At 39.3% G+C, this 22,031-nt stretch overlaps 1 long non-coding RNA gene and 2 pseudogenes across 1 annotated transcript; 1 reads left to right on the plus strand and 2 right to left on the minus strand.

The window, feature by feature from the left end:
• Positions 1 to 1,300: 1,300 nt before the first annotated feature.
• On the minus strand, positions 1,301 to 6,729 carry LOC107565997 (uncharacterized). Its single transcript, XR_001606452.1, has 4 exons — positions 6,623 to 6,729; positions 6,438 to 6,494; positions 5,000 to 5,024; positions 1,301 to 1,636 (listed from the first exon to the last, which is right to left on the minus strand). It is a non-coding gene; the product is annotated as an uncharacterized lncRNA (long non-coding RNA).
• A 3,158-nt stretch (positions 6,730 to 9,887) lies between these two features.
• LOC107565998 (transmembrane prolyl 4-hydroxylase-like) overlaps positions 9,888 to 22,031 on the plus strand; it is a 19,731-nt pseudogene continuing 7,587 nt past the window's right edge.
• On the minus strand, positions 12,388 to 19,248 carry LOC107565999 (secreted frizzled-related protein 5-like; annotated as a pseudogene).

Below are 22,031 nucleotides of genomic sequence, written 5' to 3' on the forward strand. Positions count from 1 at the left end.
TATTTTCAATAATACGTTACTCAGATCTAAAGTTGTATCTGTTAAAGGAATAGTTCACCCAAAAATGAAAGTGTGCTGAAAATGTCCTCGCCCTCAGGCCTTCCCAGATGTAGATGAGCTTGTTTCTTCTTTGGAGCAGATTCAGAGAAATGTAGCATTGTATCACTTGCTCACCAGTGGATCCTCTGCAGTGAATGGGTGCCGTCAGAATGAGTCCAAACAGCTGATAAAAACATCACAATAACCCTCAAGGCTCCAGTTCAGGGAAAAGCTGAGTTTGTAACAAGCCAACCATCTTTGATGAACTGGAGTTGTGTTGTGGATTATTGTGATGTTTTTATCAGCTGTTCTGACGGCACCCATTCACTGCAGAGGAGCCACTGGGGAGCAAGTGATACAATGCTACATTTCTCTGAATCTGTTCCCATGAAGAAACAAACTCATCTACATCTTGGACAGTTTACGCTCAATGAAACTTCTGTCACCATCCATCACCCTCACATCATTTCAAACCCGTATAACTTACTTTTTTCTCCATTGGACTGCAACATATATTTTGCCAATCAACATTGGACCCCATTGAGTTTGATTGTATGGAGAAAAGACTACATTTTCTAAATATCGTTTGTGTTCCTCGAGTTTGGAATGAAAATATGGTAAAGAAACGTTGTCAGTTTAACTGTTCAGCAGAGAAAATGAAAAGGTAAGCTTTGAGCAGTTTATTAGAAATATGTAGACAAAATTGATTTGTTTTTCTTTTGGAAACATTGATAAGAGTCAACCTGCAATGTGCACAAAATGTAGCCCTGTTTGACACCTAATTTTGTTAGTGCAAACTTATATGGTCTTTTTTGTTTTACACTCAATTGGAAACATACAATACCTTTCTGTTTTCCCATCTTTTACATTTAAAGGCATCACATATCATACTGCAGTCATAATATGAACGACATTAACAGTCCAATACGAAATACAGTGCTAATCTAAGACTTTGAAGAAATTTTGGAGTCAGAAAATATCAACAACCAACAAACCTGGTACCACCCCAAGAGACATATGAAGAGAAGTATATTAGGGAGGCGAGTCTTGTGTCTAATAACAGTTTCTTATAGTTTCCAAAATCCATAATCATTCGTACGCTGTAAATCACACGATTGTAAGCTACACAGATTTTGCAAGACACCAAGCCTCTCCAACTCTTCAAAGTTTCACTTTTCATTTTAATTTCAATGCCTTACAATAAAAAAAAGAAAGTTTCCATCACATCTATTGCTTTTCGGTTGAAAAAATACGAATACAGTGCAGTTTTTCCAAACAGTTTAAGTATACATGTTTTTAGTACAGATTAAAACAAAACAAAAAAAAAGCCAGGACTGCTCATAAGGAGAGGGACAACGAAGCTCTGTACAACAATATGCATATGAACTCTCAACAGAGGTTTACGATGATCTTCTGGAGTGCAGCCACTGAGTAAACAGAGGTGATGCTCAAGAACTCAACGGTCTCACTGAATTCGGCTTTGCTCTCTTTCAGATCATGTAGCATTTAGGTGACGGCTTCCTCTTTTCATTGTCACCCCCCTCTCCTCCTCTGTCTGTCCACAACATGCCAGTCGCTTATTCCAGATCTGGCATTTCTGGAGAAAAACACAAACATGTTAAAAGTATAAAAATCGGTCATAATTTACTCTCTCGTGTTGTTTAAGTTTGTATAGGTTTCTTCATACAAAAAGTCATACAAGTTTGGAATATCAAGAAGGACAGTAAATCATTTTCAATATCCTTCAGCATAATGAGTCAAGTTAATACAAACACTTAAAGGGACAGTTCTGTCATCATTTACTCAACCTCACGGCCTTTCAAAACCATAAGACTTTTGTTCGTCTTCAAAACACAAATGAGAATAAGACCTTAATTTTTTTTGTCCATTCATTGAAAGTCTAGGTAAACAATATTTTCAAGCTTCAAAAAGTACATAATGACATTGTAAAAGTAATTGGCATGAAGCTTAAACATGCTTATTTGACATGCAAGAACCAGTGAGGTTTGTTCTCGAGCATCAAGCCAGCACAGTTGAGTTTCTGTTTACCTTATTTAAAGTGTCCCTATTATGCCATTTCAAATATTGCCTTTCATTGCAGTGTGTAATGTAGCTGTAGATGTGAACTAGAGCCCGACCGATATTGTTTTTTTGGGGGGCCGATACAGATACCGATATTTGGGAGTAAAAAAGGCAGATATCGATATATCGGCCAATATTCTTTGTGTATATTATAGTACAGATTTCCCATTCGTGTGTCCAAACATTTGACTGGTACTATATATAGAATACAGTATATACATAAACATAATATATATACACAAACATTTTTTGCAATGATCACTCAAATGTGGTGATCAAACACTTATAATGACGTGACAAAGATATGTAATGGAGGCAGGGCATTTAACAAACTTTATTATCTAAAATGAGTATAACATCAGTGCACTGAACAGTAAAGTTAAAGTTTATCCAACTTTAATTCAATTCAATTCCATTAAACTTTATTCCGTTGAAGTTTATTTCACTTCGGAACATTCATTCACGGATTTGCACTACTGTCTTCACACACAGACGAAACTTACTAGAGAAGTATGAAGTGTGACATAATATACCTCTGTAAATAAATATAAATTCACGTCTCGTGCACTTTAATGCCCTTTGAATGTAACGTGTGCGTTCCCTTGGATCTGGAATCATGGCGGAATTTCATGTGAAGTCCACTTCGCAGGGCACTTACGGTCGATTAAGACAACGCGTGAATGCTGCCTGAACAAGAGACCTCATTACTGAAGGGAAAGTGTTGACTGGTGTCACTATCTTGTGAACGCGCCGGCGAATCTCCACCAAATTCAGGGGGTCCCTTCTGTTCGAGGAGCCCTCTCGAACGCCACCCTCCGCGTGTCGGTAGCCCGATCGCTAGATCAGTCAGCGCCGGACCGCAAATTGAACCGCCCGTAACTCCCGAACCCCGGGGGCTATCGATGCGGGGGTGGTCTCATTCGAAAGAGGGCCTCGAGACATACACTCAATTCGCGTTCGAGAGGGTTCCTCGAGCTGAACGGATCCCCCGAATTTGGTGCGGGTTCACCTCGTCGTTACGGAGATATGGCCATTCAAAGTTTCAATGGTTTTCCATAGACTTAAGCTTTAAAGCGTTTCATCCAGGTCGCCAGTAGCAAACAATGGTTTGTCCTCTGCTGGACAAACTAAGTAATTACACCATTTCAAGCATTTTATCTGCGTTATATGTTCTGTAAAAAAAAAAATCCGCAGATACTGATATATCGGTGACAGGCTCATATCGGCCGGTAATATCGGCTAAACGATATAATCTTTTCTCTAATGTGAACGTAAACAATCTGCAAAGTTGTAAAGCTGAAAGTGCACGATAAATAAAGTTATTGTCTCCCAAATGAGGGAATCGACTCTGAACAGCCTAAACGAGTCGTCAGTAATTCGAATGCCACTTTCGTGATGGCTACACGTCACTGGGTAACACCTTTGCACAATGCCCGCCTATGTTCTCCGTTGGCTGGCCGTGAACAACTAGACCCGCCATTAAACACTGTAGCTTGTTCATGTCATGTCGAGAAGATGCCGTGTCCTACACTGTGAAAGTAAATTAGAAAGATGATCTGAAAGATGAGGCTGCAAAGAATCAGTGGTTAAAATTCATTTTTCCACTGTACCCACAGTAGTACAGCAACAATCTTTTTTCCCGTCATTTTACTGACGGCTTCTCTAATCTCTGGGAGTTTAATGTGGGATTCACAAAACGCTTGCTCTTGAAAGATGGCTCAGTACCCAGTTTATTTGGACCAGGTGACTGCACTGAATCACAACCTATAAGTATGATAAATAATAGATGTTTATATTTACTATCGAGCGTTCAATACAGAACTATGGCAATGGGTGTATTGTTTCCGATACTTGGTAAACCAATCACAACAGACTGGACCATCTGACCAATCAGAGCAGAGTAGGCTCACGGAAAGGAGGGGTTTAGAGAGACTGAATCTTATGGCGCTTTTCCACTGCATGGTACGGCACGGCTCACTTTTGGGGGGGGTTTCCACTGTGCACAGTACCTGGTACTTTTTTCAGTACCACCTCGGCTGAGGTTCCACGCGAGCCGTACCTTTACCCAAATGTGACGTGTCAGCTGATCACTGATTGGCCGGAGAGAATCGCCACTACCTGCGTCATTGAACTTGCGACACGAGACCCGCTATATTAAATCAGCACAGCCAGCAAGGATCGAACGCAATTTTTTTTGAACGAATGCAACAGTTTCGAACGAGTGCACCTTTTTAAAAAACTAAATAATGGCTGTTTCATGATCTGTTGAGGAAGTACAGACATTCCTCTCGTTGATTGCCGAGGAGCGGACGCAGCGAGAGCTTGATGGGACGACGTGGAATGAAAACGTTTTTCAGGAGGTCACTCAGCACGGCAGTAGAAGCGGCGCAACTATAATGGAATCGCAAACTGAGCCGAGCTGTACCATGCAGTGGAAAAGCACCATTAGAACTGCTTCGAACGAATCGTTTAAGGATCGTCGGGAAATTAGGTGAAACTAAATGCATATTTTGAGAAAACAAAAGTGACGTTTGACCTGGCATGCATTTAAAACTATTGTAGGAGACTCCCAAAACAATATTAGAAACCTTAAAAATGGCATAATAGGGGCACCTTAAAGTGCTCTTTGTATGTTTGATGATCAGTGTTCATATATGAATAAATTAAATATTCATCATATAAACTGATAGTGTTTTTTAGAAGACTTTAAACCCCTTGATTCATATGGATTGTTTATTGTCTGTATGTACTTTTCGGCTTGATTACATAGACAATTGATTACATGACTTCAACGGATGGACAAAAATTATGAGAGAACCGTCCATTTAAAACAGTAACCGCTCTGAACACACAAGCTAGAAAAAGAGGAAAAACTTACTTTCATCATCACTATCAGCTGATTCCTGAAAAAAGAAAATCAACTAAGTCATTCATAGCAGGAAGATGACGTTACATGTTTTAAGGCAAGAATGTGTCACTATAGTCGATTAGTGATAATGAGTCATTTATCTAGACACTTTTTGTTTTGGTTTACTGTGCGTTGAAGAGGATCAATTTAGAGATGCAACTATTTTAGCCTGCTGTCAACATGTTACTGTCAGCAGCACAGTAAATACTTCTCTAAATTCATCCCCTTTCAGGTACTGTCAAGTTAAAACATCACCTGTCAAAAGCGTGTTGAGACCTCAGTGTTCTATTCCATTCTGTTGATCAAAAACCCTCTTAAGAAATGCATCTGATTGGACATGACCTACTCTAAGTGAACCTAATTAAACTGGGATTCCTTGAAGGTGACTAGTTGACTAATATTTCAGACAACCCCAATTAGTCCATTAAAAAGAAGTGGTTTTGCACATCATTAGTTTAATCTGAAACTTAGGGGCCGTTTACACGACAATGTTTTCAGCCAAAAACTGGAAACTTTTTATGTGTTTTGACTGTTCGTTTACACGACAACGGCTTCAAAGTGCAAGTTTTTGAAAACGACACCGTTATCGTTTCCGTGTGAAAAACGGAAATCTTTGAAAACGGTGACGTCATGCGCGTGCGTAGTACGTGTTAGGTATGTAGACATGCGCAGTACGTATCGATTTTAAAGGCAAGCGCGAACAAACATACACAACAATGGCGGAGTATATGGTACTGTTGTTGCGGTTTAAGAGTTTGCTAGCGCTTCTTCAGCAAAGTGTGGATTTACTTCACCAATATTACAACCAACAACAGCGGAGACGCATCATATACATCATATAATCGTCACTTCCCTACAGGTCCTGTTTACTAACAAGGAGACAGCGCCAACTACTGGCCTGGCATACGTAATACAGCGTTTTTGGCCGTTACAATGTGTAAACGCGAATCGTTTTGAAAACTTTGTCGTGTATACGTGAAACTTTTTTAATACGCAAGGGGAAAACTTTTTTCCGTTGTCGTGTAAACGTACCCTTATTGATAGTCCAGCCAAAAGTGAAAATTGTGTAATTTCACACCCTCATGTCATTCCGAACCTGTAATTTTTTTTTTTTCAGTGAAAAAAAAAAAAAAACCCAGATAAAAACAATGGTTTCATCCATACAATGTTGTTTTTGACCCCACAGACTTTCATAGTATGGACAAATTCATTTTTCAAAATGACTCCATAATATGAAAATCAATGGAGTCCAAAACAAAAACACTGGCTCAATTGACTTTTATTGTATGAAAAAAAACGCAAAAAAACATGTTGGGTTGGAATGACATGAGGCCGAGTAAACGATTTGGATTAACTCTCCCATTAAACTAAACTTTATTACACATATGAAGAAACTATTAAATCTTACATCATCTGCTCCGTCTAGGTCAGGTAAATCATCCTCTCCTCCCATGTTGCCCATCATCTAAAACCAACAAACAAAGTCAGTAGACCACATTAATTACAGACTTATTCTTCACACAGTTCCCATAATAACAGGCAATACTGCCAGGAGGTGAATTATAGCTATTTTTTTAACTAAAAAGTACTAACATCTGAAAAGCGATCATAGTTGGACAAATCTTCATCTGAATCATCCTCCCAGTCTTTCCAGTTATTGAAGTCAACACTAAGCCAGTTGAGCTGCAGACAAAATTCACGTGAGAAACAAAATACAAGTATATCAAGTTTGATCAGACAACAATCCAAGTACAGATGCACTGATATTACAATTCTGGCCGAAACGATAAGCTGATGATTATTATATAAAGCAGGTTTTATGAAAAACTAATGGTTAATGAGATACACTGCCAAACAACTTATGATGCCACAAACTACTGCTTGGTTCACCATTTAATTTTAAAACCAGAAAACTATGCATACACAGATGTGTTACTTGCTCAACAAGATTCTCTTTAGAAAACAGGCCATTGAAGACACGATTTACAGTAATTCTCACTATAGCGCCTCTGCTGGCAGCACTGAGAATGCAGTGTGTACTTGAATTTCATTACCAGCACATTTTGCAACAATAGTGCACAAAATCACACTTGCATAGTTAGAAGCATTTGGATTCATGTACTTGTCTAGAGTTTGTTTGAGGCATATTTTCAGGTTTAGGGTAAAGAAAACACAAATCTGGCTAAGACGACGACTGGCATTTCAAGATAATTGTTAAAGGGGTCATAAGATGCGATTTCAAGTTTTCCTTTCTCTTTGGAGTGTTACAAGCTGATTGTGCATAAATAAGATCCCTGAGACTCCTTTCAAAACTTACCGACTCCCAAATTGTATATACTATAGATTGATATTTTTGTATATTTCTTTATTAAGTTATCAGAAACCTATGTGGTAGATATTTCACCTTGCTGTATTGCAAAATAAAAAAATTTTTACATCTAATAAATGTCTTCGAAACGGCTTTTGGTGAGCTTAAGAGACTTCTTTAAAAATCGTTACGCAATATAAATATTTTAATTAAGAGCCGACCACTATTAGGTAATATTAGGTGTCAAAACAGGTTCCCCACAAATACCAATAGTAGGCGAGGCTAACAATACTCAATCCTCTCAACAAATGAGTCTGTAAAGAGCAGGTGGCATGAACATCTCTGACACACCACTTCAACTACTACCTCCTTTCCTCAAATTCCCCACCATGCACTGAGAGCCTCATGGCTGAACTCTATCAAACACTTGAGGAATTTTAATGAAGAAATGAACTAAATTCCATCCTCACAATAAATGCAATCTTCATACTGCCCATGCCCATGGGACCACATTAATTAATTGGTAACTGATGTTAAATTCCATCAGGGCACGTGTTTTTTTTTGTTTTTTTTTATCAAGATAATATGATCACATGACTTGATGTTAATCCGAGTCCCAATTCCTGACACAGCACACACTCCTCCGCAGGTCACCTTTCAACTTAACCTACGCTCACTCTCTTCCTCTCGCCTATCCTCTTTGGTTTCATCCTCACTTCCTTCACCCTCTCAGTTTTCAGCACTGAACACAAACAGTGCTACTGACACACTTTGCTCCACTCTAACATCTTGCTTAGGCAACTTTTGCCCACTTTCATCCAGACCAGCACGCACTACCTCCTCTGCCCCCTGGCTGTCCGATGTTCTCCGTGAACATCGCTCTAAACTCAGGGCTGCAGAAAGGAATTTGCACAAATCAAAAAACTCTACCGACCTGAGTGTGTATCAGTCACTCCTCTCTTCCTTCTCTGCAAATGTCTCCACTGCTAAAACGTCATACTACTTCAACAAAATTAACAACTGCTCTGACCCTCGCACACTTTTCAAAACTTTCTCTTCTCTTCTCTGTCCTCCTCCCCCCCTCCTCCATCAACTCTTACAGCTGATGACTTTGCAATTTTCTTCACAAATAAAACAAGAACCATCAGTGACCAATTCCCCACACCACAAACTGATGATAACTTCATAATGACAAATACACACTCTCTCTCCTCCTCCTCTCCACTCTCGGACGTTTCCAAACTTATCCTTTCCAATCATCCTACTACTTGTCCACTTGATCCTATCCCCACTCCCCTCTGAGCCTGGTTTCTCCCAAGGTTTTTTCTCCATTCTGTCACCGATGGAGTTTTGGTTCCTTGCCGCTGTCGCCTCTGGCTTGTTTAGTTGGGGACACTTCATTTTCAGCAATATCGTTGACATGATTGCCAGAGGCGGACAAAGTACACAACTCCATTACTTGAGTGAAAGTACAGATACTGCTGGTCAAATATTATTCCATTACAAGTAAAAGTTGTAAAGACAGATTTTTACTTAAGTAAAAGTACAGAAGTACTCGCTACATGTCGTCATTAGGATCTGTCATTCAGAAGCATGGCTTTTCTTATCACTACTATGCTAATGACACTCAAATCTACTTTTCATTCCAACCAGATTATCCGACGGTAGCTGCTCGCATTGCAGCCTGTCTGAGAGATATTTCTAGCTGGATGAAGGACCATCACCTTCAACTCAACCTTACTAAGACAGAACTGCTCTTGGTTCCAGCAAACCCATCGTTTCATCACAGCTGCTCTATACTGCTGGGTTTGTCAACCATAACTCCTTCCAGGACAGTCAGAAACCTAGGAGTTGTGATCGATGATCAGTTAAGCTTCACCGACCACATTGCTACAACGGCCCGGTCCTGCAGATTTGCCTTATACAACATTAGGAAGATTAGACCCTTCCTGTCAGAGCAAGCCACACAACTTCTTGTCCAAGCTCTTGTTCTCTCCAGACTGGACTATTGTAATGCTCTCTTGGCAGGCCTTCCCGCATGCACTATCAAGGTTCTGCAACTGATCCAGAATGCAGCAGCGAGAGTGGTCTTCAATGAGCCAAAAGAAGCTCACGTTACTCCTCTCCTCATCAGGTTACACTGGCTACCAGTAGCCGCTCGCATCAAATTCAAGGTTCTGATGCTTGCCTACAAGCCCACCACTGGCACTGCACCAATATACCTAAACTCGCTAGTTCAAACTTATGCGCCCTCCAGAAGCTTGCATTCTGCAAGTTAACGGCACCTTGTGGTGCCATCCCAAAGAGGCACAAAATCACTCTCACGGACCTTTTCCTGGACTGTGCCCGGCTGGTGGAATGACCTCCCGATCTCAACTCGAGTCTTTAGCCATTTTCAAAAAAACATCTAAAGACACATCTTTTTCGCCAGCACCTTACCAACTAATACTAGCACTTAACTATTCTATTCTGTTCTATTCCATTCTATTATTTAATAAAAAAAACAAACAAACAAAAAAAACTTTCTGCGAATACTAGCATCACTTAAAAACGCTGGTCTTATTCTCCTCCTCCGTTTACAGAGGATTCGTGCGTTTCCCCGCCTTTATTGGTATTATTAGTCTGGTGTGTGTATGACTTGTCAGGTTTGATCTCCCGCCGTGAGGCAGCTGACATCGTCCTAAACCTCTCCTCTCCTCCTCCTCCGGTTCAGCCTGAAGACACTCCTGCGCAGATCCTAATCCGCACACACGCTGGACATGTGTTATGAGCGCCTGGCCGGTGTCTGCATCTCGTGGCTGTTATGTCCGTGAGCAGCTGTCAAACCAGGTAACCTCTGCTGGATAAACCTCGGCTGAAATGAGAGCTTAGAGAAGGGCCATGCGCGGACGAGCAGTGATTTAGGAGATGGGTGAGTATGAGGACCGCCTGCATGAGCTCGAGGGGGAGGCACGTTATTTCCCCCCTCCACCGCGGCACCCAGGCGGCCGCGAGCGACTCCACATCCAGAAGAGCAGCGTCTGCTCCAGGGCGTACTTCGTGGTGGTCATGGCCTTCTTCCACATCTATATAATAAACATCATAGCTTTGCTGCTTTATGTGCACTATAACACGGGGTCTGGGGAGCAGGATGTACCCCTGGAGAACAGTGCTGGTGCCCCTCGACCCATGCCTGCTGAGCACCGGACCCCATCCTCCGCAAGCCTGAGCCCTGAGCTCTCCTTCCAGCTGCCGCGCCTGGAGGGCATCCGGGTAAACGCACCGATATGTCATTTATGTTTCTGTCCTATTCTAATTTGCCTTTGCATTTTAAAATATGAGAAGTCAGGGAGTGTTGAAACACATTTTGTTTCAACATCTGTAAGTGTTTTTTGGACGGTCTAATTTTTTAATATTTAACTTAATTTCCTATTTATCTCTTATGAATTATGTGTAATGTGTAAATTAATCTCAAGTACAAAAAATGCTGTTGTTCCAACCTACCGCACTAGCAGTTGTAATACTAATAGAAAACATGGATTTAAAGATTGTGCATGTTTAAAATAATTAAAGGGGTGCTATTATGCTTTTTCACTTTTTCAACTTTAGTTAGTCTGTAATGTTGCTGTTTGAGCATAAAAAAGATCTGCAAAGTTACAAAGCTCAAAGTCCATTTCAAAAGGAGATATTTTATTTAACAGAAATTTTTCAAAAACTTTTCAGAAACTTTTCAAAAACTACAACGAACGACTCGTTTGGACTACAACGCATATTTTGCGGGATTTGTGATATCACAAATATCGATGGATGGGACGAGACCTGGTTGTGCTGCACTAGAGAAGGCAACGAGTGTTATCACTGATACAGGAACTATTCAAGCCTTTCATGCTAGACTGGGGAGAGAGGTGTTGTAATAATGTAAAATATGTGAAAAATAATGTGTTTTTCGAACAATCTAGTATGAGAGCCTGTTCTAGTACACCCCCAAAACAAAATCAAGACTTTGTAAAAGAGCGTAATAGGACCCCTTTAATAATGCATCCCCCGTCACCACCCCCACCCTCATTTCATTTTAAATGTAGAAAATCAAATTTATTCAAAACGGTAATACATGAAACATTACATTTCTACATTTTTGCAATTTTAAGCATTTCAGACATATATGACATCTTTATTATACACTGGGGGCATTGCTATTTTACCATTTATTAATATTTTGAATTAGCTTTTATTTTTTTTATATTTTCAGCTTCTGGCTATTTTCATAGCGAGAAAATGTAAATTATATCAGGTTTTTATGTTTTATTTTTGCTGCAAACTCTAAAACTATAGTTGGTTTAACTTTGTTAAAAATTCTTCAAAGGTGTTTTTCATTTCAGTTTTAGTCATTTTATTAAGTGCTGTTGTCACTTTTATTGTTATTTTTAAAAATTTCAGTCAGTGTAGCTTTAACTTGAACTTTTTTCATTTCAGATTTCGTTTTAGAAATTTTTGTACTACAACAAAAGCCAAGGCTATTTTATGTCAGTTAGTTGCTAAGGCAGTATTTCAAATTTGTAAGTTTTTTTTTTTGTAGGTATTTAATATTTCCATTTGATATAATTTCAGCTTTATTTCAATTAATTAAACTATTTGAATATTAAAAGTTGTATTTTAGTTAACGATTACAACACAAATAATTAAAAAAGTTGTAAAGAGAGAGAAAGGCTATTTATTGCGATTTGGAATTTAAATAATCAAAAATGCCTTGAATGACAAACATTAAAGTTGATGTTAGCTATCCAAGTCATTTTTCCCTCACTTGAGGGGCACTCTTTTCATAGAGTAATGCTGCTCTGTTTCTGTGTGTGTAGTTAATGAGACTCCCATGTTATTAATGTTACTTCCATGTTATATCTTTTCTGCTCAGGTTGGACACGTGCAGAGAGTTTCTCTGGTTCCCGACCGGACACATAACATGCGCACCCTCAGCTTGAAACCTCTGCTGTTTGGTGAGTTTCCAATTTCAGCTGTAGAGATTCATTTTTATATATTAACTGTAAGTTTTGGTTTCGACATTATTACAGACCTCAAAGTGACCTCAACATTTGTGACAGAAAATGGACATGTGGACTCTAGTTTCAGAAAAGCTTTTGAAAAAGTTTAATATCTTAAGATTTAAAAATATAGGTCAAGGATCTTCTATTATTTACAACATTATTAGCACTCTGAGGTATGTTTTCTGAAACTCTACCCTCTGCACCGATGGCTTTTCCACTTGCGCGCTGCTTGGCTGAGGTGCCGCTGGCGTTTCCCCCAGCTTAACGCTTTCGTGACCAGCAGTCTCTTGCCCAACACAGTGCCTGTCAGCAGGAAGTCTCCCCTGTCGGGATGGTTGCGGGTCAGGTTGCCCACGCAGGTGGCGTCCCGCCACAGTGTCAGACGACGACTCATTTCCTCTCCCAGCAGCGGGCCGTGTTTTAGGACCTCCAGCCGAGAGCCCAGGGAGAACATCGTCAGGACAGAACTTCTGGAGTTCAGCTTGGATAGATGCACTTTAACCACTAGCAGAGAGAGAGAGAGAAAGACATGAGCAATGAGTTCCAGCATTAACAGTTTTAGGTTGTTGTGTATAAGTGAAAACTAGCATTTCTTACCAAAGTCACTTTTACAGAAGAGGTCGAGCAGGTCTTTGGATGACGTGGCCTCCTCCAGCTCACAGTCTGTGCAGCTCGCACGCGGCACCACTGAAACCAACCACAAATATCAGTTTGACAGAGAAAACCCAGCATTGTTTCCATCTACATTTCTCTGCAAAACTGTGTGTGTAAAAAAAAAAAAAAAAAAGAAAGATCTCCGTTTACCTCGGCCGTTATTGCTGGTGCCGTTTTGCATGTGCACAACTGAGGAAATGCACATTAGGTGATCTTTGGGAAACTGGTCGCATTGTAGTATTCTAGGCCAGGGGTAACTGTAGCAGTTCATGATGGGAGCGCAGCTGTCCTGGACCGACGCACACAGACTCCTGCATGGTGAAATGATCCTGAAAAGACAGAGGCAAAGTGATGAGAGACTGTTAAGAGCTTTGTGATGATTTGATGCAGAAAAGTAGCAAAAAGATGTGAGGTTTCTTAGCCCAAAGCCTGATAAATATATTTACTGGTGGCCAATTGCAGAAAGACATTATAAAATAGCAAAAAAAAAAAAAAATAAATAAAAAGAAAACTATAAATATATAAATAAAAAATAGTTTTGCCAGTTGACAACATGTTTTAAATACATATATTTTATATTTTTTAATCAAATTGAACTGATTTAACCCTTGTACTCTGCTGAAAATGCTTTATCTAATTTGTTGTTTCCGGTCAAAATGACCTTTTAAAAATAGTAATGTATGTAAATCTCTCGTTATGCTCTATTATCACCAGTTCTTGGATTCAATCTTTTTGCCTGTTTGAGTGAAAAATATGGGGGGGAAAGCATTATTTGTGGCTTTCTCTGGCAATATTCGGTTAAAAACTGGGGTGCATAAGCTCTGATCAATGAGGCCTATGATCAGCCAGTTCCAAAAAATGTATATAAAACCTGTAGTGATTGAAAGAAAACAAGTTGAATTGAAATTCAAAGAAAATTGAGTCCAAGATTTGAAGATGATAAAGCATAATAGAGATATTATATAATAGAGTTTTTTTTGTAGTATGGTAGGATTTTTGCCCGGAAACACAAGTGTGATGTGGGAAAAATCCCCAAAACATTATATATATATATATATATATATATATATATATATATATATGACAAAAAATGTTGGCAATGATTTTTCACTTGTTTAAAAGTAAAAACAAACTTTATTTGTGATTTAATAATTCATTCATCAGAGGGATATATATATATATATATTATTTATTGTTGTTATGCCAAAGTCAGTAAGATTTAGTCCAATGCAATAACATTAACTAGAAAAATAAATTAATCCATGGGTCACAATGACTGAAACACAGCATGATGATTAATCAAATAGAAATGAATATAATCCACTAAACTGGCAATAAACATGTTCTTGCTTAAGCAAGGGTATTGGGTCTAGCTATATTGCCATTTCATTGCAAATGATTTTCACTTCCACTTAACATTAACATTAGTACTCATTTGCATAGTAATGGCATCATTTAAATGATTTAAATGCCATGTAACACTGAGCACAAGCCACGACTGAAAAAATATCTTCAATGCATAGTATATATATTAGGGATGTGCATCTCATGACTCAGGCCGATACGATACGCATCTCGATGCATAGCCAACGATACGATACATTAAAGATACATATGAAGCAGCTACCGATGCGATACGATTCACCCCTGTTACGATGCAGTGCGATCTGATTCCGATTCGATTCGATTAGATTCAACACAATGCGATTCGATGCAATACAATGCAATGGAGAAAATATGATCAGTTTTAATGCCTTGAGGCCTGTTTCATAAAACAAGTTAACCAAATAAGCCAGGCTTATTTCAGTTAGTTGGTTCCATAAAGCAAATGTAACATAGGCCAAGATCAAGCTGAGTCACTGTGGCAACTTATGCTGGGAAACTAACCTGGTCTAAAGCAGGGTAACTGTCAGGCTAAGCTAAGCTCCTCTACTGACCAATAGCAATCCAATGATATTGCCACTGTCTCACATAATATTATTTGACTTGTTTTGTACAGTTTCTAGCAATGCAGCCTTTCTCTCTGGTTGTATTACAGCTGTACCTTTTATAGTTTGCAGAACAGATAGCAAAACATTAGAACATTACAATCTAAAATTGCTCTTTAAAGCATTAAAATAACTAAATTATGACTCAGGCCGATACGATACGCATCTCGATGCATAGCCAACGATACGATACATTAAAGATACATATGAAGCAGCTACCGATGCGATACGATTCACCCCTGTTACTATGCAGTGCGATCTGATTCCGATTCGATTCGATTCAACACAATGCGATTGGAGAAAATATGATCAGTTTTAATGCCTTGAGGCCTGTTTCATAAAACAAGTTAACCAAATAAGCCAGGCTTATTTCAGTTAGTTGGTTCCATAAAGCAAATGTAACATAGGCCAAGATCAAGCTGAGTCACTGTGGCAACTTATGCTGGGAAACTAACCTGGTCTAAAGCAGGGTAACTGTCAGGCTAAGCTAAGCTCCTCTACTGACCAATAGCAATCCAATGATATTGCCACTGTCTCACATAATATTATTTGACTTGTTTTGTACAGTTTCTAGCAATGCAGCCTTTCTCTCTGGTTGTATTACAGCTGTACCTTTTATAGTTTGCAGAACAGATAGCAAAACATTAGAACATTACAATCTAAAATTGCTCTTTAAAGCATTAAAATAACTAAATTAAAAATGAAAATAAAGAAAATGACTATATTTAACTGCTATAAGAAACACACATTAACTCATCTGAGCTTAGTAATTAGGACTGTATTAGCTTACATTTGATTTACTTATTACAATAGTCCACTTACAGTTACTGCTATCATAAAAATACACTTTATATGTAGGTTTAAAATTCTACAAAAGATACAATTAATGTCCAACAAATATTTTAGCAAAATGTATATTTTGCCCTCCTATTCGATTGCGCTCTGTCTGTTTAGCGCGCATGCGTGCAGCAGCGCTTGGTAAGCCTCGCTCACTCCTGAGAGCATAATGGATATGTTTGCTTGACTTTCTAACATTTACAGATGAAAAATATACTTGTGACATATCAGTTATGCAGTGAGGAAAACACAACGTCTCAAATGCATTAAACAGCACAGATATATTCGCTGTTCGCGATGGTGGATCGATTTGATCTATGATCGACATTAAGAGCTGCTTAAAGGGTTAGTTCACCCAAAAATGAATTACTCGTCATTAATTACTCGTGTCGTTCCAAACCCATAAGACTAATATTTTTGATGGAATCTGAAAGCTGTCTGACCCTGCATAGACAGCAACACAACTGAAATGTTCCCAAGTCCAGAAACGTAGCAAAGAGATCTGTAAAATAATCCATGTGACATCAGTGGTTCATCCGCAATTATACGAAGCTAAGAGAATACTTTTTGTGCGCAAAAGAAAACAAAAAAAAAACACTTTATTCAACAATTGGTCTCCTCCGCATCACCCTGTAGCGCCATTTTGGAGAGTATCCGCTGGACTTGGGAACATTTCAGTTACGTTGCTGTCTATGCAGGGTCAGACAGCTGTCAGATTCCATCAAAAATATTAGTCTTATGGGTTTGAAACGACATGAGTGTGAGTATTTAATGACAGAATTTTCATTTTTGGGTGAACTAACCCTTTAAAAATAAACGTGCACAAATTAGTGAGATTGTGTGAACTTAATTTGTCGTTTATGGAACTGCTTTATCCCTGATTGCATTTGTTAGGTTATTTATTTCAGGTCAGGTTTTGGACTTTAATCCCAGTTTTTCCTCGGGTCTCCGTGGTGTTGTGATTCGTTATGTTCACGCAGCAGCAGTGACGCTTGAGAAACAGTTTAGAGAGGAGAAATCAATCTACATATAAAATATTGGTCACAGATTATTGGTCACTTTCTAAATAAAAGTATAGCGCATCCACTAGTAATTATATATATAAATAAATCATTTTTTACTGATGTAAATATGTTAGAAGCGATATAAATGACAACTTGTATCCGATGCACACTTTTTAAACCGATGCATCGTATCGTTAACTTTTTATGCCGATGCACCGAGCGAATTGGGGAATCTCCCCATCCCTAATATACACTCACCGGACACTTTATTAGGTACACCTGTTCAATTGCTTGGTATCACAAATTGCTAATCAGCCAATCACATGGCAGCAACTTAAGTGACTTTGAACGTGGAATGGTTGTTGGTGCCAGGCGGGCTGGTCTGAGTATTTCAAAAACTGCTGATCTACTGGGATTTTCACGCACAACCATCTCTAGGGTTTACAGAGAATGGTCAGAAAAAGAGAAAATATCCAGTGAGTGGCAGTTGTGTGGACGAAAATGCCTTGTTGATGTCAGAGCTCAGAGGAGAATGGGCAGACTGGTTAGAGATGATAGAAAGGCAACAGTAACTCAAATAACCACTCGTTACAACCAAGGTACGCAGAATACCATCTCTGAACGCACAACACGTTGAACCCTGAAGCAGATGGGCTACAGCAGCTGAAGACCACACCGGGTGCCGCTCCTGTCAGCTAAGAACAGGAAACGGAGGCTACAATTCGCACAGGCTCACCAAAATTGGACAACAGAAGATTGGAAAAACGTTGCCTGGTCTGATGAGTCTCAATTTCTGCTGCGACATTCAGATGGTAGGGTCAGAATTTGGCGTAAAGAACATGAAAGCATGGATCCATCCTGCCTTGTCTCAACGGTTCAGGCTGGTGGTGTAATGGTGTGGGGGATATTTTCTTGGTACACTTTGGGCCCCTTAGTACCAGTTGAACATCATTTAAACGCCACAGCCTACCTGAGTATTGTTGCTATGCATCGTATCGTTAACTTTTTATGCCGATGCACCGAGCGAATTGGGGAATCTCCCCATCCCTAATATACACTCACCGGACACTTTATTAGGTACACCTGTTCAATTGCTTGGTATCACAAATTGCTAATCAGCCAATCACATGGCAGCAACTTAAGTGACTTTGAACGTGGAATGGTTGTTGGTGCCAGGCGGGCTGGTCTGAGTATTTCAAAAACTGCTGATCTACTGGGATTTTCACGCACAACCATCTCTAGGGTTTACAGAGAATGGTCAGAAAAAGAGAAAATATCCAGTGAGTGGCAGTTGTGTGGACGAAAATGCCTTGTTGATGTCAGAGCTCAGAGGAGAATGGGCAGACTGGTTAGAGATGATAGAAAGGCAACAGTAACTCAAATAACCACTCGTTACAACCAAGGTACGCAGAATACCATCTCTGAACGCACAACACGTTGAACCCTGAAGCAGATGGGCTACAGCAGCTGAAGACCACACCGGGTGCCGCTCCTGTCAGCTAAGAACAGGAAACGCAGGCTACAGTTCGCACAGGCTCACCAAAATTGGACACTAGAAGAGTGGAAAAACGTTGCCTGGTCTGATGGTAGGGTCAGAATTTGGCGTAAAGAACATGAAAGCATGGATCCATCCTGCCTTGTCTCAACGGTTCAGGCTGGTGGTGTAATGGTGTGGGGGATATTTTCTTGGTACACTTTATGCCCCTTAGTACCAGTTGAACATCATTTAAACGCCACAGCCTACCTGAGTATTGTTGCTGACCATGTCCATCCCTTTATGACTACAGTGTACCCATCTTCTGATGGCTACTTCCAGCAGGATAATGCACCATGTCACAAAGCTCAAATCATCTCAGACTGGTTTCTTGAACATGACAATGAGTTCACTTTACTCAAATGGCCTCCACAGTCACCAGATCTCAATCCAATAGAGCACCTTTGGGATGTGGTGGAACGGGAGATTCGCATCATGGATGTGCAGCCGACAAATCTGCAGCATCTGCGTGATGCTATCATGTCAATATGGACCAAAATCTCTGATGAATGTTTCCAACACCTTGTTGAATCTATGCCACGAAGAATTAAGGCAGTTCTGAAGGCAAAAGGGGGTCCAACCCGGTGCTAGCAAGGTGTACCTAATAAAGTATTCAGTGAGTGTATATAGGAAGATGCGGGCGTGTGGGTGGCACTCTCGGGCGAGGAGCAGCAGCCAGCTAGTGCTCTGCTGCACCGCTTCAGCTGGAGATTCGTGTCCCAGCAAGTTGGGCATCCGCATGCTGTTGTAGCCCAGTTAGTTAGTTGGGATGGGCACACAACGAGAGGATCCCTGGTGTTCCCAGAGTCTGCTGGGCACAGCACCAATGCCAGGCCCGAGCATGAGTAGCAGTAGAGCAGACGCTGTCAGCATCATAGTCCAGAGAGCTGGAGGGTCAGTGTTAGGTAATGTCAGAGTAAATCAGTAATAGGTGTATTTATACACCACTGCCTGAGGCCCATCTGGGAAAGTGTGGGACTTTGCAGGACGTGAGAGTGGATCGGTTATATATTTGCTAGCTTAATGGCCTCTGCTCTGACCTTAGCTATTTAAAAATGTGTCCATTACCTAGATTAAACCAGCCTTAATATATACAGTACTGTATAGTCAAACATTTACTCACTCATTCTTTACTATTATTATTTTCCTAATTAATTTTGAAGTATTGTGCAGTGACCTAAAACACAGAAAAACTGTATTTATTTATTTGTTTGTTTGAAAGTAGTATTTATAAAAATATGTATTTACCTTCAAATAATATTTAGAAAATCATGAATTTGTTTGCAAATAATATTTAAAAAACATTTATTTGCTAATAATAGCTATCAAAAATATTAATTGAATTGCATATGAATATTTATAAAAATAATATTATAAAACATTTATTTGTTTGCAAATATTTCTAAAAACATTTATTTGTAAATTATATTATAAAACATTATTTACAAATAATGTTTATATACATGTTTATTTAATTGCTTATTAATATTTGTGTTTATAACACAATATGTACACTGTTAATTTATTTGCAAATAATATTTAAAAAAATATTTCATTGCAAATAATATTTATAAAAACATTTATTTATTTCCAAATAATGTATATAAATAAGTTATTTTAATTCATTTTCTATAAAACATTTTCCTATATTAGAATGCCTCATTTTGAAATATATTCATATAGGCACTTACATTTGTCATAAAAAAATTCAAATCTTTAAGATAATGATAAACAATTTAAGTAAATGAATTTAGCCCAAACTTCTGTGGCAAGTTGCATAAAATGCTTAGACTAGTCATAAAAGTTAATACTTTTTTTTCATTACTTTTTGGGTCAGTTACAGTGGGGCAAAAAAGTATTTAGTCAGCCACCAATTGTGGAAATAGAAATATTTTGTAACATTATAAATGTCTGTCACTTTTGTTCAATTTATAAGATGCATCCTTGCTGAATAAACGCATTAATACATTTTTTATTATTATAAATATTCAAAAATGTATTAATTATTATGATTTTGTTTCTAAAATATCTTTATATATATATATAACACAACAGATTATATTTTATATATATATATATATATGTATGTCACTGCATAATCAATATAATTGACATTACTGGTTGAATGCAATATGCAGACTGACAGTGGCATTGATGTGTGTTTCAGAGATCCCAGGATTCCTGAGTGTGGAGGAGAGCAGTGTGGTGATGCAGCTGGCTCAGCTGAAGGGCCTGACCCATAGCTCGCTCCTCACGCCCCCCGACAGCCAGGAGGAGACGCTCACTCAAGACGAGCTCTTCAGCCTGCTCGACCTCAACCAGGACGGCCTTCTGCAGAGGGAGGAGGTCAGACAGTCATTCTGCTAATGCTGACACATGTATCAGTTCAGTGGCTTAAAAGGGGGAAAATGAAGGTATTGTCATCATTAGCCGCTTTTCCACTGTCGGGCCAGTGCGAGCCAGTGCTTTAAACGGGCCGGGAGGGGCTAATAGCCTCGAACCTGTAGCACTGAGGCCAAAATCACGCTGTGTTTACACCGTCGGGCCAGAAGCTCCGCTGCTCTTCACTAAAACCCGCCCTTTACATGCCTCTCAGGAACAACGTCACGCAACCCCATCATTTCACCAACAAAGATAAGTTATCAGAAAACTAATAAGAAATAAGTCACTGGAACTAGCGTGATCACAAAACGAACATGATAAAACGTTTGTTTGCATGCTTTGTTAAAGATTTAAATCCAAAAGCATCAATGTTTTTCAATAATAAGTGATACATTGATCATAATGAATTAATTTATCAGGATTGAAAATTAGTCACACAGAAATAAAGTGGTATGAACATAGCCTACCTACTTATTCAGTCGAGTCTGTTTCTGTTTATTTGTAGTCACAGTTATATACATCACATTTAGAAAGAATGATAATTCCTTTGTCGAATCCGCCGGTCGCGCCGTTCTCAAGCCCGCTGGCCGTTTCCTCACTCAAGCCCGCCGGCTGCCGTTCACTCTAGCCCGCCGTGTGTGATGCTGTGTGTTTCATTGTGAAAGCGAAACTACTTTGTTTGGCCTTCCAAAAGAGGATACGACTAGAAATCAGTGGTTAAGTTGTATTTACAACACTATTCCCAAATATTCAGATGTGTGCAGCGCATTTAATGGAGGACTGTTTTATGGAGGACTGTGATCCTGGAAGAGTAGACTACAATGCGTCTGTGCACAAAAGCTGTTTCTATAAAGTGGGGCAGTTCCACCTTTGCAAGGACAGTCTGGCACTTCTGACTCACAGCCTGTAAGTACGTTTTTTATATTTAAAGAATTTGCCACTGACAATTCAAACGCGAGTTTTAAGCAGTGTAGAGTAGCGCTTGTTGTTTGTCGTTTCTCCGATCACAAATGCAGACATGGTTTTATGTTTACGTGGCGCGATATGCAATGCAACGCATAAAAAGACAGTATAAGTCATTATAATCAGTAATTATGTCCCCACTGGATGCAACAAATGCCTCGTTTGTAATGGGTTTATTGGTTTTGTCTTGTCGCTCCGGGACACGGCATTACAATATAGTAAGAGGCGTAACATTTCCATCACACGCTTGAGGTATTCAGCCAATCACAGTGCACTGGATAGCTGGCCAATCAGAGCACACCTCGCTTTTCAGA

This window comes from Sinocyclocheilus grahami, unplaced genomic scaffold (genome assembly GCF_001515645.1).
Source record: "Sinocyclocheilus grahami isolate Dianchi unplaced genomic scaffold, SAMN03320097.WGS_v1.1 scaffold1039.1, whole genome shotgun sequence".
Classification (NCBI taxonomy): Eukaryota; Metazoa; Chordata; class Actinopteri; order Cypriniformes; family Cyprinidae; genus Sinocyclocheilus; species Sinocyclocheilus grahami.